At 40.9% G+C, this 22,437-nt stretch overlaps 1 protein-coding gene across 9 annotated transcripts in view; it reads right to left on the bottom strand.

The window, feature by feature from the left end:
* Positions 1-22,437, bottom strand: part of LOC122806326 (protein unc-13 homolog B-like) — a 2,554,726-nt gene that overhangs the window by 2,461,588 nt on the left and 70,701 nt on the right. The window lies entirely within an intron of this gene.

Raw genomic sequence — 22,437 nt, 5'->3', positions numbered from 1 at the left:
CCCAAGTTACAAAGTTAGAGCCTAGGGTTGCAGGCATATCACATGACAGTGCAGCACTGTAGTGGGGTCAGCAATGCCAATGCAGACGGGTTCTCAAGACAGATTATGAGTTAATGTATTCCCAGATAGGCTCATTCCTCTCAAGCAGCATTTCTCAAGGGTCACTTAAAAAAATAGCCTCAGTCTTCAAAGGGGGAAGAGATGCGACAATATGAGGTACTGCCAACTATGCTACGAGAGGGCAGTGGATGTGTAACGTGTCAGCAAATTTAGCTGGAATTTTGTAAAGAATTACTTGTCATTTGTATATCAAACTGATTTGTACAAATGCTTCTGTTGACAAATGTGCTTGTAAAGCTGCTTGTGTTAAAAATGTACCAACATTGTGCCCTGCTGGACAGAAAAAGAAATATTCATGCATTATTGTAACTGTTTAAATATATATGTTTTAACAGAGGATATTAAGAGAGAAGAGGTTAATCTCAATCCACATAACTTTCAAAATAGTTAGGAATTAAATTACTTGGGTTAGGCCACAAAGATTGTATCTTACAATCCTCAATACAACTAGAGACAAAAAGTCTGTACTTGGAAGCTTTCTGTATTGTCTTTGGGGATGAACTAATTGCTACTTTGGAAGAGTGGAGGTTTGAAATTATTTTATGATTTCAGGAAGCTGCAACAGATCTGTGCAAAACTGTGTGTGTATGTATTACTGACACATATGTTCTAAATCCTGGCAGTTTCTAGCAATGGGGGTAGCATGGGAACTAGAAGTCAGATGACCAGATGTATATGATGTCATTTTGTAATCTAGGACAAAAATGATGGTTAATACTGGATGAGACCTAAGTGTCATCTCAGTCTGTTTTTGGAACCTGACAGAGAAGGACCACTCACCTACTTCATCTTGCCTTGCTCTAGTAAGTGAACCAGGTAATAGTAATTCTTTAGATCAGTCATAAAAATATACTGAGATTAGTTAAGTACTGTTTTTCTGTAGCTGTGTGAATCTATTCATCTGTGTTATTTTAACATTCCTGTGATTGAAATTCTGGTGTTTACTGTAAATAGATATTTAGTATGTTCATGGTCTTTTCTTATTTATTATTAAATATATTTAAACTTTTCATTGTGACTGGCCTCTGAGACTACTTATATATATATATATATATATATATATATATATATATATATATATAGTGACAGTTCTGGCTACTCCCGAAAGCCTTGCTGTTGTTTAAACTACCATTTGTATTATTATTAATTTCACTCTGTATAATTAGGTACCCTTGCAACAGCTTTAGACTAGCTGGCTTTGGAGTGTCCAGTGACGGTCTACCTACCATATATTCTGGACAGAAGTGGAACAACTAGTAAATGTGTTAGCCTTTCCCTGGTGTGTGTGTGTTTGCATGTGCGTGTGTGTGCATGTGTGTGTGTGTGCGTGCGTGAAAATCAAATCTCAAAGGGTGCATCTGTCAGCAGCTGGGAGCTGGAAACGATGGTTCTGGTTCAGGTGACAGGGTGCTGAGGGGCTGGGATGCTGCTGCTGTCTCAACATCATCTCTGTGCCTGTGCCAGTAGGGAGTCAGGGGGGGAAGAAAGAAGGAAAAAGAAAAATCTGGAGAGAACAGGGTGCTGGAGAAGTTGAGTTGGATACTGGGCTTGGATGACTTCTCTACTTTTGAGGCTGTGCCAGTAGAGATGGGACAGGGGGGAAAAGAAGAAAAAAGAGAAGGAAAAAGTGTGTGTTGTGTGTCTGTGTGCTCTTATTGTGAAATTGTGCTTGAGGCAGAGAGCTGCATCTGGAAATACTATCCTTTTCCATTAAAATGAACATCCCTCTCCAGTGTCAGTCATGAAGATTTATGCTCCTTGATTACATTACTATTGGGGTGGAGTGGGGGTACTACTGAACAATGGCAAATCAAATATAAAATCATAACAAACAACAACCCTTTACAACACCAAATCTAAGAAAGAAGAAGAAATAATCAATCATAAATAAGAATATGATGAGATTTAATTTAAGCTAGGAGAGCTAGATGATGATTTAACCAAGGTCAATGTGGGTGGTGGTGGTGACTATGGTTTTTCAATAAATACAAAAAAAAATCAAAAAAAAAAAAAAAAAAAAAAAAAAAAAAAAATTTGTGCAAATTTTTGAAAAATAGATTGCAGAAGATAATGATTTATTAATTTATTAATTTAACTCACAGCACAGTGAAAGATTCACAACAGGGTACAGAAAATACATAGAAAGAATAACAAAAACCAACCACCAAGATCAAAAAATTCTTTGCAAATAATTACTTTGTTAATTTCTTTTTTAATTATTTTTTTGTCAATTGCATTTGTAACATAATTTAATTCAAAAGCAAAAAAAAAAAGAGAAATAATGGAAAATGCTGATTTCTGGTACCTTCTGGTGTGGGAACTAAATAGCAGTGCATAAGTTATGCATGCAAAGAAATCAAAATGCTTGCATGCATAGATTGTTAAATTATTCAAACAAATGCAGTTGAGAATAATGTTTTATGACTACTTTTTCTAAGGACTTACTTTTGAATAATTTATTGTTTTCACTTGGTAGTTTTTACTTTGTTTCTAACCTTAAATTTGGTAATGTAATTGTTTTGAAAAATATGTTACAGTACATTTTAAAAAATTGCCTAATGACTTGCTCACTCTGATATGACTTGATTTAAGCCTGAAAAATGAACACAACAAATGTTGGTTATACTGATATAGTTAATGTATAAATGAAAGTGCAAAATAAAGCACAGGGTTAGTACTGTGTGTCTGTGTGTGTGTTTTTGGGGCGAGTGAACAGCTTTAACCCGTTTCAAAGAAACTCTTGGATACAAGGAAACCAGTCTCTGATTTGCTTGAGTCTGCTCCAGTTTTATTCTTTATGCGCATCACATTTTGTATTCTCAAGGCATGTGAACAATGGCATCTTGTTACTACCAAACTGTTGGTTCAGTTGTAAGCATTACACAGTGACAACCTTCTACTTAGTACTAGCATCATGACACTGCAGCTCATGTTCAAGGTCAACTAATATAACTCTTCATTACTATCAGAATGCTGCTGTTTCTGCGAAAGTACCTCACAGGCCATCCCCTCAGCAAATCTGCAGATACACTGGGCAGCAGCCATAAAACAATATGACATGAAAATGTACAGCACGTTTTGGTAAAAGACAAAGACCTATCGCCATAAACTCACATGGGACATCTAGGAATATACCCAAGGAAAAAAACACACCATAAAAAAGAATGCATAACTCAAATGAAATTTCCGATTATGTCAGTAACACACATTTTTACAAAGCATGAAAATCTTATCTTCTTCATATTTTTTCTTTAAAAAAAGGAGGTGTAGACTTCCTAGGGTGCTTTCCCAGGTGCGCTCCTTTTCACAGAATATAAGGTAATTTTTCACCCCTTTTTTTTTCATTCCTTTCATCCTTCCTTGCGCTAACTCAGCTACAAACGGTCATATAATCGGGAAAAATACCATTTTACATACTGAGGAAACATACGACAAAGACATAACTAATTTGACTGCAGGAACAAGTGAAAGGGGTAATGACAGAAATGAACTGAATTTATAAGAGTGATGGAAAATAACATGACAGAAAATGGCCTATGAAAATGCTAGAAATTAAAAGGTAGATACAAAAATAGAGATACCAAAGCAGAGTTTGAGAAACAGTTGAAGAAGACAGCAGCAAGAGGGTATTAAAGTTTCTGAAAGGGACAGTGCAAGAGATATTTTGTTTTGATTCTGGTCTTTGTTTACATTTCCAGTCTGGCTTTCTGAAAATGTCCCAGATTGGGCTGTGGGGGTTGGGGGAGGAGTGATTACAGGAAGTTTCAATGGTCTTAATCAAATTCAAACTCAAACTGCAGTTGTACTCACAACAGCTCTCACAGAGTCATCATTTATTAGTTTCACCTGTGCTTATTATCCTCCAAGAAAAGTAGCCTTTCAGGAATTTTATGACCTCACTTGCTACTACCTTGCAGGAAAGCATATGTACAATGCAAAGCTCAAGCATTAGTTAACAGAGTTTTGTGTTCATTACATATTTTATTTTGTGTGGATTTTTGAATGCTAGCTAAGTGCTATGATGTTATGCAGGACAACCACTTGCTCCGTAGAAAGCATCAGAATGATGCCAGTTTTGAAAAGTAGTAGAAGCATTTTTTTTTTCATGTTTTGTTTTTTGATATCTAGACAAGTGTAAATGGTTTTCTGACCTGCTTTAAAAAATGTGTGTGACGCAAGCAACTGATTACTTTTAAACAATGAAGTACAAAACTTTGTGTCACAATGGGGTTTATACAGTACAGCAACCTGTGACAGTTGCACATACTAATTTGGAGATTGTTTTACTACAGAGTAAGGGGAATTCATCAAGAGACTGCTAAGATTTAGTACGAATTCACTAAACTGTACTCATTTTTTACTATACTGCTCACAATTATGCTATGAAAAATAAATAAAGGAAATAAACAGCTGCACAATTAAGATAAGCTTTTTGATGAGTTCATAAAAAGTAAACACAGAGTCTCCCCTTACCAACCCCACCACACACACAGAAATGTAATAACCTTATTTCCCAGTGATCAGGGACTGAAAGGTTTGACAGGAACTGAATATTGTTAATTGCGTTCACCAGAGGGAATGAAAACAGGGCTGCATAAAGTAAATTGAAACCAGGAGAAGAGCTGATGATGATGCGATTAGTGGAGGAAACAAGTAAGTGGGAGGTATCAGGGCAAATCTCTTTCAGTCAGAATTTCAGACTCTGGGATTGTCCCATTAAGCTATCCAACTAAATGCAGAAAGATACAGCTAGACAGGAACATAATGGAAGCAGCTGATAAAGGGTGTGAAGAAACCAGAGATCAGACAGTGTCATTACACATATCCCCTATTCCTATTTTCCTGAAAGACTACGAGTGCCTCATACTGGAAGTTGGAGGAAGGAGGGCAGCATACTAGTAGGGAGAATCAGATCTGCACAAAAGTGACCCGGAGAGAAGAACAAAAGCAAGTTCAGCAATTAAAGTATAGCATAGCATTGTGGTAAGTATTGATTAGGGAGGAAGAAAAGGAACCAGCTAATAAGGTAACACCTCTGAGAGTGGTTGATGATACTGTCAATCAGCACAGCGTAAGACAGCGGTGTTGGAGATTAACAAAATGCTGAGCAGCCCCAGGTGAGTGGTATAGGGAGAAGCATCAAGTGTTTCATTGCTACACAGGGATTGTTGGTGAGGCTACACCTGGGATACTGCACAAAGCAAAGAAGGCAAACAGACCAAAAAAAAAAGGAAGTATTCATTTACACTTTCTGGAAAGGACATATTGTGGACTCAGCATTACATCAGGCAAAATTAGAGCTCAGGAAGGAGGACAGGAGAAGGAGGTACAAATGGCAATATTAGAAAGAGGAATTAAAAAAAAATAAAATAAAAACTGCTTTTCTGAGAATTGTGGTAGGGTCCTAGAACAACTGGCTGAAAAAAATCACTAGAGAATGTGAAGAATACAAAGACGACTCTCGAAAGGAAACCTCTAATAACGAGGTACGAGACCCCAAAAGAGAAAGCAGCAACCTCAGCAGATGCCACTGTGGGGAAGCAACAGTGATGTGAGGTGTGTATAAAATTAGGATGGATAGTGAGCAAATCGTCACACTCTCAAAACTGACTACAGATGAAAGGAAACCAGGTGTCCCAGTCTGGGTAAGAACAAATGGCCTGGCTGGTAGATGAATTGCAGCACTCCAGGAGGAGGAGGAGTATGAGGACGTACACACTGCACAGTGCTACATGGGACTCAACAAGTGGTACAGAACACAGGGCAATGGCTTCATCTGGGGAGGGAGGACATACTGTGTATGATGTAGGCCTACAGTCGAACAACAGTCTGCATCTCTAGATGGGAGACAAACTAGGATCCAAAAGGAAAAGATGAGTGCTAACAAATATTTAAACAAGTCAGGAAGAAGCAAGAAAAAACATCACAGGTTCTGGCCTTCCACATCAAAACACCAAAGTAATTAATGATATAAACTGTAAGTATAGAAATAAGCTAAGGAGAAAATCACTGAACACTGGAAGGGGAAAAATGCTGCCTGAACCAGTAGCTTTAAAGTGCATGTGGAAGGTTTTTTTTCTTTTGCGGTCTAGCAAAAGTGCCAAACAAAGGTCGTAGGCTAGACAGCTACACTTTCCTTAAAATTTAGATGTAATTATCCATATTTGTTGCCAGCGTGCTGTAGCTAAAGCTCAGTTTTTCAGACAGTTCATCATCACACTGGTGACTAGTATAAGAGTGAATAAAAGAATGGTCATGTGAGATGCTCACTGCATTTCATCTTCCAACACTGAAGAAATCAAAACCTGAAGTAGGATACTTGGAATAAGTCACAGCACCTTCACTTATTCACAACTTCAGTGGTTCTGCTTTTTATAACATCAACCTTGTTCTTGTGTTTCAGTTGGAAACATTACATGAGCTATGCACAGCTGCACTTACTTCCCAGTAACACCGCTGTCTCAGAAGACAGTGGTACAGGGTATTGTAAATGTGCTTAGTTTAAAATGCCTGCTGCACATTTTCACTAACACGGTTATATTAAAAGTAGGACAGAAAATAGTAATATAAACTTATTTTAACTTATTAACTCATAGCACTGCACTTCAGGACACCTTAGTGGTGGAAGTCTCACCAACTCTGTCCAGGAACATGCCCTTCTAAGATCCAGTGTAGGAGGGACAGCAAATGGCAGCAGTGATGTATGGCTCTTTTAAAAATCTTATTTTCCTTAAAATGAAATGTTTAAATGAAAGTAGGACTACAACATCAACTAGAAAGCAAGAAATTACTAAAAAAAGCCACAAAAGGAACATGGAAGCTGCACGTTATTTCTTGCCTTTGCACTTAACCTTTCGTTGAAGAATACTTTAATACAGGGTAGTAACACAAACTTAGTGTACACATAACTATGATTAGGATACAGACGTAGAAATTACACAGCTGCGGGGATATCAGCAGAAAAAATAAACTAAGTGCACCCACCATAAAGAAGGAGAGAGAAAAGCAACACAGCAAATAAGTGAACATACAGGAGACAAGGCAGTGTGGATCATAAAGGAGCTGAAATTTGGCAGCACAGTCTGCAAGTGGGATGCATATAGAACACTTACTTGAGGGAATAAGACACAAGGAAACAAAGAGGAGTGTGTTTAGACAAGATGATGTACTGTTGATGGGAGAAGTAAATATTAGATGTTGGCATCCCGTGAGATAGAGAGATGAAGCACTGGGTTTGATTAGCAGATCAGATGCCTGACGGTGCTGCCAGGGAAGATGGGTGTGCCTGCCCTAGAAGAGGGACCATGTTAATAGCTGTAATAGGGCCAAAGCTCAGACAGAAATCACTGGATGGGTGATCTGATGACAGAGTAGAAGTGACTGCACTAAGGCCTATGGTGAAGCATGTGCTCAAGTGACCATTTGGCCCAGGCCAAAGCAGGGTCCAGCACTTGACGACTTATGCAGTCACCTAAGGACCAGTGGGTGGGGGAATGCCACAATACTGACTTTTTAATTAAAAATAAACATTACATACATGTCTTCATTAAGGGCATTTACTCTTCTTTAAGAACACCCTCTGCATCTGTGTGTCCTTTGGCGCACACACTTGCTGTTATGTACTACTACTTTTCCGAATCACATACATGTCTTCTTTAAGGGCGTCCATTCTTCTTTAAGAATGTCCATGGCATCTGTGTGTTTCTGAGTGCATTGACGCACACACCTGCTGTTGTTTACTTATTATTTTCCATGTCCACATGTGGAATTTAAACATGACACAGTTCCTGCTGCAAGGATGTGGTATTTATGCCTGCTTCTTCTGCCTACCCACAGGCAAAACAAAAGAATGTTCAAAAGATAAGGGTGGGTGTGTGTGCAAAATGCCCTAGTTATGGATTACAGGTTAGTCAATTTGCTTAAGCTCAAACCTTGTACCATGGTTACAGGAGACAAGATCCTGAATCCTCTAGACCATCTACCAGACTACTCAAGAGCACAGGTTTCAGCGCATTTTCAAGGAATTAAAGTTCTGTGCATTTTCAAGGAATTAAGAGCTTCAGGGGAAGAGAAGTTTCCTGTTGCTCATGCTAAGCTTGTTTTCAATGTGCAACTGTTTTGTTTAGCACATGGGTGTCACTGTTTGCACTAGAGGATATGAAAACAGTGTTGGTAGTACAACAGGTAGCATTCTTGCTTTTGATGCAGAAGGTTGTGGGTTCTACTCCCACATCATGTAGATGGACTGCTTATACAATGTTGTACTTCAAGGGTGGTTAGGGTGCTGCAGTCCTGAGTGTGTCCTCCTTTGGATGACATGCCTAGTAAATATGAACCTGCTGTTGGTTTGCAATCCATTCCCTATTGCAGTATTACCAGCTTACCAGTTTTTTTTTTAATGTAGCCTAGGCACTTTATTCTTCAAGGGCAGCAGGTACTGAATTTGTAGATGAAACACTAAAATATAAAGTTGTTTGCAAGCAGCAACCTCTTCATTAGTTACAAATCTCTTTAATGTGGAATTATTCAGGTGACTTTTACTTCTGCAGAGATTGTGCACATCGACTGACATTGAGTAGCCTTTTATGGCTGAAATGTTTCATAAGTGGGCAGTTCTGTCACTACTGGTTTTATTTCATTGCTTACTGGAAAATGTTCCAAACTACAACTTTAAAACACACTAATGATTGATGCTGTATTATACAAAGAATATAATTTAATACAACCAGGAAGATAAATCAAATGCATGTCTGCACAGTCCTAAAAAGGAGTGCAGGGGGCCTATGGTTTGAAAATAGCCTAAAGATAAACTATCTGTCACTGGCCAGATGCATTTTCGTTGAATGTGGGTTTCAATGCTATTTCAATAAATGTGAGTTTTAAGGACAGAGAAGATTACTGTTAAGTCTGTTTCATTGTGAGACTGATGTTTTATTTAGCAAATGTCTATCAGTTTTTGTGATATAAAATTTGAAATAAATGTTTTAAGTTAAATCCAAACATCTACAATCATTGCAGAAGTAAAGAAGAAAACAGTGTGTACACTGACATGTTTGAACAGCATTTATGGCAACTGGGGAGAAATAACAATGTATTGGGACATTGGAATAGCTGCGAGGGGGGGGCTGCTGGGTGTGTGTGTGTGTTTAAGGGGGCCCCAATTCACTACCCTGCCTAGGGCCTCATTTGACCATGATCTGGCTCTAGCCCCTCCCAACTTGACCCTAATATCGACATGTAGGGGTGAGGACACAGGAAAAGAGAAAATCCCTCACGAGGCTACAGTATAGTACCTCCTTGCCTAGCACATCCTGTCCAGTGCTTGCATTTGTACATCCCCTTAGCACTTGTATATGGTAGGGTCCATGTGCAAGACCCCCTACAGAAGGGAGACCCTTTCTGGCAGGAGTCGCATCAGGAAGCAAGTTATGAAATTGGAATGGCAGAGGATACATCTACAGGGAGCTGGTGACGAGGGAGCCTGGCATCAACAGTGGGTGGGACAGAGGAAAAAAATATATATATATCTACATGCATGATGTTCACTCAAGCAATGAGTCTTACATTCACATCAAAGATCAAGATAATTCTAGATATCTTTTAATGTTCAGATCTTACACAATGCTAGCATGTTCTCAAGAAAATTGCAGCCTTAGGCATTTCAAATGCCAGAACTTGAGGTCCTGCTGCAACCAGAATGCATTCATCGTTACCAAGACATGATTTCAATGCAATGAAAACACTCCCTTTACACAAGGGTATAGTATCTGCCATACCTTCTGACCCTTGGGTAACAGCAGGAGAATATATGTATTTGACAGAAACAGCATCATCTGACATACTATTACCGCGATCTTAACTTAGAACTCCTAAAGATCCAAATTACACTTAAATTGAACTATTACTTCATTGCTAGCTACAGATCCTCATCTATGCCTCCCAAAGATCCTTGAAATTATAATATTGAGGAGTTCAATATCAATCCAAACACTTTCTTTTTAGGGGGACTTCAATTATCCAAGCACTGAGTGGCAGACATTCACCTCTAAAATGGGATAAACTGAGCATTTCCTAGATGTTGTTAATACCAACGTACTGCAGCCAACTATAAAACAACTCAAAAAAAGTGATAACACCTCTGACTTAATCCTTATGAATGTAGCACCTGACAATACTCCACCCTGCATCTCTTAACCCTAGTTCCTAACAACACATCAGTTATCTCCTCTGTCAGGCCCAGTGGTACTGCACAGCACCAAATGAGACCAGCTTTAAAATTTACATTTCCCCCAAATGAGAGAGCTGCCACACTGATCTCTGACTTTTACCAGCACTTAAAACAGCTGCATAGAAAAGTCAACATCCCATCTGCCCTGAATATAACAGCAAATTTAGGAATTATCCTCCCTTGTGGAACTTTTGTGTTAATATTAATAAACTGTGCATCATCATCCCTGTACCGTAAGACCACAATGAAACCAGCAAAAATAAGAAATGTGAAGTGGGGTATGACATTCAATTCACTACAAAATAACACAGAAAACTACAAATCTTTCTTCTGTTATGCCAGGAAGTGAAAGACTAATGTGCAACAATGCACTGAGCTCATCCATATCAGCATCACCGATTATAATCCCAAGGATGCAATCACTACATATTATCAAACAGTGTTAATAGTAACTTTACCTAGCCACATAACATCCCCCACTATTCGTGAAGTCCTAAAATCCCAGTCTGAGAATAAAAATAATACTTCAGTGGGAGCTGGTAACATACTTTGCTGCATTCTGATCAGCTCTAAATATACACTACATGAGGTTCTACCTAAATTGTTCAACCTCAGCACATCCTCAAGGTTTGTGCTTGATTCTTGGAGAACAGTTACTGTGATTCTTATACACAAGAGCAGCCCCTCTATAGACCTAAGTAATTATAGGACCAATAGCCTTATGTGCAAAGCTATGGAACGTATTTTACTTTTACTTTTGTTGACCTGGTCATTCCCAATAGACTAGTGACATCTTTTCAGGGGAGATGCAAAGTGCTATATATACTACTAGGGGGGATTTGGCAAGAGCGTCAGGGATCTTCCACTATTCTTTTCAATAGGTGCCATGGGATTTTTTACAACCATCTGAGCTACCATCAATACTGGCAGATAGGGACGCCGTTTAATGTCTCATCCAATGGACAGCAGACTCAGGAGTACAGCTTAACAAAATGGTTTGGGGACAGATGGCAAAAAAAAACATTGAAAAAGCACAGCTTCTGAATACAGACTTATGCTTAGCATTTATAAAAGAAGAAAAGGGAAGTTTATCAACTTCAGTCAGTAGAAGCACCATGGGTGATGAGGCTGATCCTGGTAATTTCACGAAACAGATGTGTCAAAGAAATCCAGAAACTGAAGGTGTGCAACGCAACCAAAATGGTTTCCACATAGAATTCTGACTTCCTTTAGAGGAGAATTAGTAATACCATTAACTATCCCCTAAAACAGGAGGAAGGTTAGGGTTCTGAAGAGAGACCTGGTTCAAGGCTCCAGAGAGCACCCCTGCACTACTAGGCTATAACTCATACCACACTTTTCGGCCATCTAACCTGGACCAAAACACCAAAGGTGGGGGTGTGTCCATATTCATTAAGGATATCCACACCTCCAGGCTAGTTGCTCAGCATAATGCATCCGAGGTTATCCAAGTGCAACTAACACTTGGCAAAACTGCAATCCAAATTGCAGTTTGCTACTGATCCCCCACCATGCCCCAGGATTCCCACTCCTCTTTTCTTGATGTACTGGAAAATATTAGGGTTCAACCAAACACCCTAATAATGGGTGACTTCAACTACCCCACCATTAACTGGGAAAACTGCTCATGTACTAACTCCTTAGTGCAACGCTTTCTGGAATTCATATACTCCAATGCCCTAGATCAACTTATCCACCCCCCCACCAGGGGCAACAATATCTTAGACCTAGTCATTACCAACATGAGTGACCGGTGTTCCACACCTGAAGTCAACTCCTCGTTGGTCCGATCCGACCATAAGCTAATCACCCTCGATATCCACATCCCACCCCCACCCCCCATTAAGGAAACTACAGTAAGAAATTTCTCCAAAACCAACTTCATGCTTCTTAAGACAGAAGTAGTGAACTTCATGACATCCATGCAGATGGACAATACAGTTACAACTGCTGAATCCTACACAAATGCGCTCTATAAGCACCTACATGAGTGCATGGATCGTGCTATCCCAAACAGAACCAAGACGCTATCCTCCAAAAAAAGGAAGCCAATCTGGTGGTCCCCTGACATAAACAAACTGTACAACAGAAGGAAGAAACTGTTGCAAAAGAGAGTAAAATCCCATGAGTGGAGGAGCTCCCTGGTCAGCCTCAGTAAGAAGCTGAGATCCCTTATAAGATCCTCCAAAGCTAGCTACTAAAATAAAATTGCCACTAATTCCAAGGACAACCACAAAGCATTTTATAGCTATGTCATGAATCTCAATGGCAACACCCAGATCTGCTCCGAGTTACAGCACAAAGGCATGAAAATTACAGAACCAACTGATATTGCCAACATCCTGGCAGATAGGTTCAGTGCTAACTTTACCCCCCCCCCTCACCCCCTAAAGGGCCCATATCTATACAGGAAGAATGCAGAGTCCCTGTAATCACAACTACGCAGGTGAAAGCTGCACTCTCTAAAGCCAAAAACACAGCATCCATGGGACCGGACAACATCCCAGGCTGCGTTTTACACGAACTTCAGAATGAACTGGCTCCCCACTTAAGTACCATGTTCAATAATAGCCTCGCATCAGGCTTTGTGCTCACTGAATGGTGCACAGCAAACAGTTATCCCACTCCACAAAGCGGGAGCCACCACTGATCCTGGGAACTATAGACCTATTAGCCTGACGAGCCTGGTCTGCAAAGCCATGGAACATATCATCATGGAACTCATAAACAAAGACATTGGTAACCTCCAAACTCTGGATCCCACCCAGTTCGGATTTGTGAAAGGCAGATCATGCCTCCTGAACCTGATCGACTTCTTTGAGGCAGTCACCAAAGCCGTAGATGAGGGTAAAGTAGTTCACACAGCCTATCTTGACCTCGCCAAGGCTTTCAACACCATTCCCCATTCTGGAATTATAGCTAAACTCAATAAACTAGGCATAAATCTCTACATCATAAGATGGGTTGCCAACTGGCTCACTGACAGAACCCACACTGTAAAAGTTGCAGACTCCAAATCTGACCTCAAACCAGTGACAAGTGGAGTACCACAGGTTTCTGTCCTGGGACCGCTCCTGTTTGGTATCTACTTCTCTGAAGTACAGGCTAACACAGAAGGCCTCTGGCTGACGGAATTCGCAGATGACTGCAAACTAGGAGCCATAGTCAAGTCCCCAAATGATGCGAACATCCTACAGAAGGGCCTCTCTGAGACAGATGCCTGGTGTCAGAGCCATGGCCTCAAGCTCAATGCCAAAAAGTGCAGTGTCATCCCCTTTGGTAAAAACTCTGTACCCATGAACTACCACATAGGCAGCAATCTACTTAACACCGAATGCATGATAAAAGACCTTGGGACCCAGGTGGACAGTAGCCTCTCCTTTGATAGTCACATCACCACAGTAGTCAGGAAGTCCTTCTACGTGGCTCACCTCATCATAAAAGGGTTCTCGTCCAGGAAAAAAGAGGTCATCGTTACCCTCTACTCATCACTCATTAGACCCATTATAGAGTACAACGCCCCTTTTGGAATGTACCTCACAAGACATCTGCAGCAGCTGGAAAGGCCACAGAAGTATCTCACAAAGAGGATTACTGGACTCAAACAAATGCCCTACACCGACCGCCTCAAAAAACTCCAGCTTTACTCCGTAGCATATTGCTTACTCAGAGGTGATCTCAGCCTAAAATATAAAGCTATGTCAAACCCAGAGCTGTTGGACATGCTACACCTAAATAAATCCCAATCCCTCCAAGCTACATGCTCTAGGGACCTAAACCTTGTCACCACAATAAACAGGACATGCTGGAGGGATAGATTCCTATCCCAGAGACTTTCCATACTCTGGAACAGGCTACCCATTTATGTCAAGCAAAGTTCTTCATTAGCACTCCAAGAAAAATCTTGATGAGTGGATGGGAAATAGGAAATCCACCCCGGGGATCATTTCTGTGTCTCTGCTCATCAGTGGCACAGGAAAATAACTTTCTTGGCTGGCGTAAGCCAGGGAACCTTGTTTGTTAGGCTTGCATAGGCCCTTGGGCCTAGTACCTACCTATGAACCTATAAAAAGGCAGACGGGATTTTATTTTACAAGAAATTGACCGTGGGAATGGAAGAAAATGCTGAATTCTAACCTCAGATTAATTTCATCATGCTTGGAAGGATGGAATTTTAGAATTTCGAACAGGTCGCAGGACTCGAAAGCAACATGAATTCACAATAGAAATATCATGCCTGTCAAATGCAACCAATTCACAGCAGACAACTGATAGTTTTCCATCTTAAAAAAATGGTCAATTTATACAATTTATAAAAAAGTGTAAAATGGCTGTGGCTTGAGAATTTTTGTTCTCACTATTGATATGTGCAACTTACATGCGTCCATTACACTTAGGTGCGGATTAAGGGCTTTTTGCTATTTTTAAGTTAGAGGATCAGAGCATTTACTTATACAGTGACTGAGCTATACTAGAGTCATCATTTCTTTTATTTCAATGGCTATGCATTTTCTACAGGTGAGTGGCACAGTCACAGGACAGGTTATTTATTCTGAAACATATTTTGTTAACAGTTTTGTGTTAGATAACCGCTACATTGACTTATTTCTTCTTATTAAATGATTGAGACGGATTTGTTTTTACATTTTAAGGATGCTTTCTAACATTTATATCATTTTGTTTTACAATTAGCATTCAAATATCCACAAGTGAGTTTTTAAATGAACTAGTTTTCCTTCTATGAAACAAAAACTAATTTGTCTAGGAAGCCCACCTGAACAGGTGCTTTCCTTCACCCTAGCACCTAGTTTAGTCATTGTCCAGTAGTAAGTTCTTCAAGACTACAAAGAATATGATCTCAGAAAACAGAGCATGAACAAACTGCACTGCATGTCATAGGGAGATTGTAAAGCAGGGGATATACAGAGTTGAACTCTCAGAATCCCCTTCCTAAAGCCTCTAAAGGCATAAATATGGGAACCTGTCAGGGATTCTGCACACAACATACCACTGAGGACATCACTTTTGAGTAGGTTTACTTTTCTGCATGGAACATTTGAATTGTAGAAGTTGTTGCCAGAATTTCCAAGCACCACCGACATACTGACATAAGTAACGTCGCACCACTGACATAAGTAACGTCGCACCACCGACATACTGACATAAGTAACGTCGCACCACCGACATACTGACATAAGTAACGTCGCACCACCGACATACTGACATAAGTAACGTCACTCTAAGGGAAATGCTAGGCCCTTCACCTAAGACATTTTAGAAACATCTGTAGCTTGATGGGCAAGCTTGTCCAGTTCAGGCATGTTCCACAGCCAGGACATATCTGAAAAGGACTTACTTGCCAGCACAAAGGGTGTTCTGTTTGGACTTACAGGGACACCGACAGTAAAAATATTAACGGGCATCTCTTCTCAGTATTCTCATCTCAGGGGTGTTACAACACTGCTATCGTGCATTTCTATCATTGCAAGAAATGTTATATAGGCCAGACCATGTGACAGGTTAGAGCACGTATTTTGTAACATGTTAAGGATATCAGGAATGCTTCTGCAATCAAAATGCTAACACGACTTTAAACTTCTAAATTTCTTCATCATGAATCAGTGTTCCACACCAGAAATATATTCCAGTCTGTCACACGTCTTGTTAGAGAAAGAAGCATGGCTTAATTTTGACTTTAACACCATCTTCAAAAAGTTATAAGCAATGAGCTTAATACAAGCCGTTACAGGCCCAAGTCTTAACTGTTTTATATTTTTTTTATTTTTGCAGTATAGTTATTCAAATGTCTGTTATTTCTGCTATAAGTTATTTGTAATGATGTTTCCTTAACATTTTATATATTTCAGGTCTAGGAATTACTCATCTTAACCTGTGGTGCAGCAATTTCACTGGGCTATTCTGTTGTAGGTTTCTTTGTGTGTGTGTGTGTGTGTGTGTGTGTGTGTGTGTGTGTGTGTGTGTGTGTGTGTGTATAAAGGGACAATGTTTTGTTCAATAACTTTATTCGAGTGCTATGAGCTGAAGTGCCAAGTTTTATCCGTTTGTTCAGAATAAAGCTGGATGTTTAAGTGCTTTCAGTTTTGGACTTCCAGTACTGAATTGCTTAAAAGGAAACTGAAACAGGAATCTTGCCAGGATGTGTGTGCAAATAAAACTAACCAATTTCTTTCAGTGGATAGCTGACATGTAAATGCAAGCAGAATGTGCAGATGTGACCTACTAAAAATTTATCAAGGAGTTTGATGTGGTGTCAAACAAATCTGAAAGGCATGGAGTTGGCAGTGAGGGAAAGTACAGTTGTGTACACTTACCATAAATGTAGATGTTCGAGTGTATTCACTGTTGCAGTCATTACACTTGGGTTATCCTGCTGGCAGGCTACCCTCAGTCGGCCTGAATTCCAAAGTCTAGGTCCGGCGTCAGTTGCTGATGCTTCTTCCCTGACGTCAGTGCGCCAGGGGTATAAAAGATGCAGCCGACACCATTTTCTTCAGTTTTTCTTGCCCCAGATGTCAGGTGCCCCCAAAAGGGTAGGCTAAAAATATGCCAATAAAACATGCATGCACCAAAAAAAAGTAATACCTTCATCTACAAGCAAATACACCACATAGGTTGCATAGATTAGAGAAATGTAGATAAGTTCCAGCAAAGAGATGGGTAGATGGTGGGTGGATAACCTGGACTGTAACAGGGAATACACTTAAACATCTACATTTATGGTAAGTGTACACAACTGTACTATGTTCTTCGTGTTTCACTGTTGCAGTCATTACACTTGGGTTGAATCCCAAAGCTATGGTTGGGAGGCTGGAGCTAAATAGCATTAGGAGTGGCTATGAGGCCCTGCAGGACTGCAGTGGCAAAGCCTGCCCTGGATTTAGAGCAGAGTGGTAAACGATAGTGCTTTGTAAAGGTGTGCACTGAACTCCAAGTAGCAGCCTCTAAAATGTCTTTGGTTGGTACTCCCCTGAGGAAGGCTGCTGAAGTGGCTGCTGCACTGGTTGAATGTGGCCTAATGCCCTTAGGCACTGGCTTGTCATGCTGTGAATAGCAGAAAAAAATGCGGTGGCCTATCCACTTTGAAATAGTCTGCTTTGAAATTGCCTTTCTTTGTGATTCTGCAGCATATGCCACTAGTAGTTGCTCAGTCTTTCTGAAAGCTTTGGTTCTGTTCAAATAGAAGCTTAGCTGTCTGTGTATGTCTAAAGAATGCAGAATTCTCTCTCCCTTATTCTGTGGGTTTGGATAAAAAGCAGGCAGATGAATAGTTTGTTTAAGGGCCACACTGGACAGTACCTTGGGCATAAATGTCGGGTTTGTCTTCAGAGAAACCCTGTCTGGATAAAAAATGATAAAAAGTTCCACAGCCATGAGTGCCTGTAGCTCTGAGACTTGTCTTGCAGAGGTTATTGCTAGAAGCAGAGCAGTTTTCCAAGATAAAAACTTTATATCAGCTGTAGTGACTGGCTCAAAAGGGGGCAGAGTGAATTTTTCCAAAACATAATTGAGGTCCCATGCAGGTATTGGTAATCTCCTTGGAGGCCTTAAGTTTTTGGCTCCTCTGAGGTATTGCCTTAACAAAGGATGAGAAAAGATTGGTGGCTCCGTGTTGTAATGAGCGTAAATGGCAGAGGCATGAATTTTAATTGATGAAAAGGATAGGCCTTTGTCCAGCATCTCAGTTAAGTATTGCAAAATCTGAGGAATGTTTGGTACTGCTGTTTCAATTCCTTGTGCCTGGTTCCAGTCACAGAATCTCCATTTTCTAGCATAGGATTTTCTAGTACTAGGCCTCTTGGCCTCCAAAATGACATCCATCACAGCTTTAGTGAGAGGTGTGTTTTGTATGACTACATTATCCGCCATGCTGACAGATTTAAGGTCTTGAGTTGGCTGTGCAGGATCTGATTGTTTTGTTGGGACAGTAGGTGAGGTATTTGAGGTATGGTCCAGGCTGGGCATTGAGACAAGTTCCTTAGGATTGGATGCCAGTCTGGGGCAATCAGTATCATTTTTGGCTTCTCTTGTCTGATCTTTAGGAGTACCTTGGGGAGGAGAGGCAGTGGAGGAAAGGCATATACTGTTAAGTATTTCCAGCTGAAAGATAGGGCATCCACTTTCCATGCTTGTCTGTGATAAGTCCTTGTGCAGAATCTCTGTAGTTGGCAGTTGTGAGGAGAGGCAAATAGGTCTATGTCCGGGCATCCCCATTTCCTTGTTTATCATGTTGAAGACATGTGGATCCAATTTCCACTCATGGGGATCCATGAGGTTTCTGCTTAGTTCGTCTGCCAGAGTATTTATCTTTCCTGGCAGGAATTGTGTCTGCAGATGTACTTGGTAAGTCAATGCTGTGTCCCACAAAGTCATGGCTAGTCTGCAGAGGGGGTAAGAATGAGTGCCTCCCTGCTTGTTTATATATCACATGACCATGGTATTGCCTGTCTTTATCAGTAGTTGTCCTGGATGAAGTAGGTCCTTGAGGGCTGTCAGGGCATTCTGAACAGCTAGCATCTCTTTTTGATTGCTATGTAGATGCATTTGGTTGGTGGACCATGTTCCTTGAATACATCTTCCTGCCATGTGTGCCCCCAAGCATAATCTGATGCATCTGTTGTCAATGTCTGCCTGGCTGGGGGTAAGGTGAATGGCTGTGCCTTGTTCTGGTGACAGGCCTTCGCCCACCATCGAAATTCCTGTTGCAGGCGGGGAATGAGAGTAATTGTTGTTTCCAGGCTGTGGGAATGCTGAGTCCAAACACTTTTTAGGTACCATTGAAGTTTCCTCATATGCAGTCTTGCATATGGAATTAGTAGAATGCAGGATGCCATGAAGCCCAAAGCCTGCAGATTTTTTCTTGCAGATAACTGGGACTTTGTTGTCAACAGTTTGAAATAGGTAGTCAGTTGCCTTTGTTTATCTTGGGTGAGATAAGCCATCTGGGCAGTTGTATTCAAGCTTGCACTCAGGAATATTATCTCTTGAGAGGGTACTAGTTTTGATTTTTGTTCGTTGACTATGTACCTTAGGCATGGTAGTAATCTCTTTACAAACGCCAGATGCTGTAGTAGAATGTCCTTGTTCTCTGCTTGAATGAGGCAGTCATCCAAGTAAGGATATATTTGTATTCCTCTTTGTCTGCAGTATGCAATTACTGGTGCCAGGCACTTTGTGAAGACTCTAGGCGCAGTAGATAAGCCAAAGGGCAGTGCAGAGAATTGGTAGTGCATTGAGCCAACTTTGAATCTGAGGTATGTATCTGCATGTTTGTCTGATTGGGACATGCAGGTATGCCTCTTTTAGGTCTAAAGTCACAAGCCAAGCCTTCTTTCCCAACATCGGCAGAAGCTGCTGTAGAGTCAACATTTTGAAATATCCAGATATGTGTTTAGAATAGACAGGTCCAGTATTGGGCACCAGGCTTTGTCCTTTCTGGATACCAAGAACAGTCTTGAACAGAATCCTTGTCCCTGCTCTTGCTCTGTTACTTGTTGAATGGCCCTCATGTCCATGAGGGATAAAACTTGGCAGGGTACGGAAGTGAAACTTGTAGCCTTGTGACACTATGTTCAAGACCCATTTGTCCTGGGTTATTATGTGCCAATTTTGAGAAAATAGTGCTAGTTTTCCCCCTAAAGGTGTTGCCAGAAGATAAGTGCTTGGCACAGGCAGGGAGAAGTCATTGTGACTGTTTCCTGTATGGCTGTGATTTGTCTTCTCCAGTTTTGGAGGTATAAGCACCCCATTGTTTAGACCTGTACGAATGTTGGGGGACTGGGATCTGCCTCTACGGCGTCTGTATCTGCCCCTTTTTGGCCTGTCTGACACTGGAAAGGACCAATTCTTTGTAGGCCAGTGGCTGTACCTGTAAGAAATCCTTGACTGTTTGCATAGATTTAGCTTTGTCCTCCATTTTCTTTAACACCTCTTCTGCTTTAACACCAAACAAAGTATCATGCTGTAATGGAGCATCTAATAATTTTGCTTTAACTTGATCTGGTAAATTTTGTTCCTTTAACCAAGCATGCCTCCTAATGACCGAACCCATGACAGCGGCCCTGCAGGAGGCATCTAAAGAATCAAAGCCACATTGCAAAGTATGCTTTCCAACTTGTTCAGCTGCATGCAATAAATCCTGCATTTCTTTTCCTTCAGAATTTATCAACATTTTCTGTTTAAGCAGTGACGTAATATATTGCTGATATTTGAGCATATGAAACTGACGATTTAAAGCCCTTATAGCCAAGGTAGCAGAGGTATAAATCTTCTTTCCCTATCTGTCTAATGCCCTAGAATCCCTGTCAGAGGGGGTAGGGTTTTTGCAGTGGATGCCTTGACCCCTTTGGGACTCTGAGAAATAGTTTCTGGGTCAGCAGCAGGGTTCTTGAAAAGGAATTTATGAGAGTCAGGCAACCCTGTAGTACCGGTCCGGCTTAAACAGGAGCTGGAGGTAAGGAGTCAGGGGTCAGACTGGACTCTGAAAATACATCATCTACAATGTCTAACACAAGCAGAACAGCTAGGGGCCTGTGTTGTGGAAGTACAAGGAAATCCCTGAGCCTTTTCTTAGATTCAGAATAATCTTGGCTCTCCCAGTGGAAATGTTCTCTCATGGTATGCAAGGTTTCCCCAAAACAGTAATCCTCAGGAAGAGAGGCTGAAGGGATAGATTCTTCAGCATCAGAATCCTCATAGGGAGGAAGAGAGTATTCCTGATCAGAAGAGGAATCTGAAGAAATAGAAACCTGATCTGAAGATTCATATTCTGTCTCTTGCCTAGGCCTCTTATCAGGAGGGGGATGGGAACCTCTGATCAAAGTAATTAAGTCTTCGGCCATTTTGAGCATCTGTTTTTTGGGCATGGAGGCCTGACCATGAGGCTGTTGTACTTGTTTCTTTGTCTTTAAAGATGCTTTAGTATTTGCCTTTGTAGCTGGAGTCACTTTAATGTACAAATGAGTAGGTCTGAAAACACCCTCAGAAGCCAATGCCTGCTCAGCGGCTCTGGACCCATCTGAGGGAATAGTTTCCGAAGGTCCAATACCTTGAGCTTCCAGCGGCCTAGGCGACTCCACATGGGAGTCTGTAGCGGCCTGGGGTTCCAAAGTAGTGGGCGTCAGGGGCTTCGAAAGTGCCTCACTGAGAGCCGGTGACTGGCTTAGAAGAAGCTTTGTCGTCGGTTTTAGACCTCAGATGCCTGTCCTTTTCTTTTTCTTTGTGTTTCTTGTGAATTGCGGTAGCTGGTTGGCTATCTGATGGCATTGTGTAATTAAATCTTCTGCCAAAATAGTGAAAAGCAAAATCGTACCGGCACTTTATAGTGCGCTGGTTAAATCTAGCACAAAACCAACAACAAGCGACGTCGTGGTCAGGGCCTAGGCAAAGAATACAGTAAGAATGAAAATCCTTCTGAGGTATTTGCTTTCCACAAGAAATACAATTATTAACTTTTTCTAACATTGGTCTGGAGCAAGAAAATAGTTTTCCCCAATGGGGTACTTAGCTTTTAAAGTAGACTTCGGATCTGAAATTCGAACACAAAAATCTCAGGAGTCGGCCGACCGGCACTTGCGAACTGCTTCTGCTTCAGGCACCGCGCGTTAAGAAAGACTGAAGAAAATGGCGTCGGCTGCATCTTTTATATCCCTAGCGCACTGACTTCAGGGAAGAAGCGACAGCAACCGACGCCGGACCTAGACTTAGGAATTCAGGCCGACTGAGGGTAGCCTGCCAGCAGGATAACCCAAGTGTAATGACTGCAACAATGAAACACGAAGAACATCCAATGGATTACAGGGTGAACAGCAGCTCAAAACTTCAGCCATCAAGGACCTTCATGTCTGAGTGACTACCTAGAAATTCAGTATTATCAATATATTCATCACATGGATGCCTAATGCCTACTGTAACAACTGATAATTCCTAATAAATGTGTTATCTTATTCTACAGGAGACATAACCTAATGCTGAAAAATATAATACAGTGTGCACTGTTTTGTAGCAGAAAAAAGAGTTGTGCATTGCCTCGTTAAAAATTAATATATGGC

Source organism: Protopterus annectens, chromosome 1.part1 (genome assembly GCF_019279795.1).
Source record: "Protopterus annectens isolate FY-2018-M chromosome 1.part1, PAN1.0, whole genome shotgun sequence".
In the NCBI taxonomy this organism is placed as follows: domain Eukaryota; kingdom Metazoa; phylum Chordata; order Ceratodontiformes; family Protopteridae; genus Protopterus; species Protopterus annectens.
This window is presented reverse-complemented; position numbering and strand designations above follow the sequence as displayed.